The sequence below is a fragment of the Gekko japonicus genome, unplaced genomic scaffold, assembly GCF_001447785.1.
Source record: "Gekko japonicus isolate JY-2015 unplaced genomic scaffold, Gekko_japonicus_V1.1 scaffold983, whole genome shotgun sequence".
NCBI classification, from domain to species: Eukaryota; Metazoa; Chordata; class Lepidosauria; order Squamata; family Gekkonidae; genus Gekko; species Gekko japonicus.
In genome coordinates, this window is record NW_015164215.1 from 535,678 (window position 1) to 536,658 (window position 981).

Genomic DNA, 981 nt, shown 5'->3' on the forward strand with positions numbered 1-981 from the left:
ACTGGTTATTTGGATAGGTGGCAAGGAGGGGAAGGAGTGTTTGGACAAATGGGTGTGCATGTGAGACCAAGGCTTAAGTTCCCAACAGCAGTGTGGCTATTACATGATGACAGGCGTGGAAGTGGCACCCGATCTTTCCTCTTTTTTGCCACCAGAGTTGGAGGACTGGGCCCCTCAAAAGGGCTGCAAGGTACCATGTGGCCAAGATGGCCTGGAGTGGAGGCCAAAGCATGCATCACAGTTATGCTGAAATGTACACTTAACATGATTGCACTTCCCCTGATTGTATGCCCAGCAAACCCAGTGGCCAACTTGGCCATGGATAGGTCAGGTCTGGACAGTATAAGAGGCCTCACATTTATGAGCCAAATTTTGTCATTAATGAGGTCCCACCTGGAAATGCCACTATGGGATACCTCTTTAAAAACTCCTCATCATAGTCTATGGCCATGGATTTGCCAGCCATCTTCTGCACCCTTAAAACATTTGACATATTGTTAACCAAATGCCAACCATGTTCAGGATAGGCAGACGGCACTATGGCCATAAAAACTAAAACTTCAGACAGCCAATTTAGGAAGATGTGCTCAGCTACTTTTTTGTGGAGTATCCCCCATTTACCCATATTTCTTTCTAGTTTCAATAGGGAAACACATTTACATAATAGCCACCAAGAGTCCGTTCCTGGACCTTGAAGAGAGGGTGGATGCCAAAAGGATATTCAAAGTCGCTATAAGCCGCTGAAGCCCTGGTAGTGCCCGGTTGCCCAGACCCTCAGACCACACTCAGACCAACATCCACCCCCCTGTACCACAGCGCCCAGGCTGGTAGACTAGGGATGTGAGCACCCTTAACCAGGGCCAGCTCTATCACTAGGCCAGCTAGTGTCTGGCCTAGGGCGCGCTGTCCTCAGGGGTGCCAAACTGTGCCCCACCCCCAACCCCCGCAACCCGCCCCCGCCACCCTAACCGGGGGGAGGTC